This window comes from Penaeus monodon, chromosome 30, assembly GCF_015228065.2.
Source record: "Penaeus monodon isolate SGIC_2016 chromosome 30, NSTDA_Pmon_1, whole genome shotgun sequence".
NCBI classification, from domain to species: Eukaryota; Metazoa; Arthropoda; class Malacostraca; order Decapoda; family Penaeidae; genus Penaeus; species Penaeus monodon.
This window is the reverse complement of record NC_051415.1, coordinates 34,953,569-34,953,791: the sequence shown is the minus strand read 5'-3', so window position 1 is coordinate 34,953,791 and position 223 is coordinate 34,953,569.

Below are 223 nucleotides of genomic sequence, written 5' to 3'. Positions count from 1 at the left end.
TGTTACTGAACACAGAGACGCACGCATGGCAATACTTACGTAATCATTTGCTTCAAAAGCTTTCTACAAAACCTTAATACTACAGATTAAGAGTTAGATTAAGAACATTAAACCGACGAAAGCAGTCCTCACGATGATTAAAGAACGAATTTGAAAACTGTGATAATAATAAGGCTGATTTTTCAAATACGCTGTTGAGGACGTTATATCTTTCCTTCTTTCT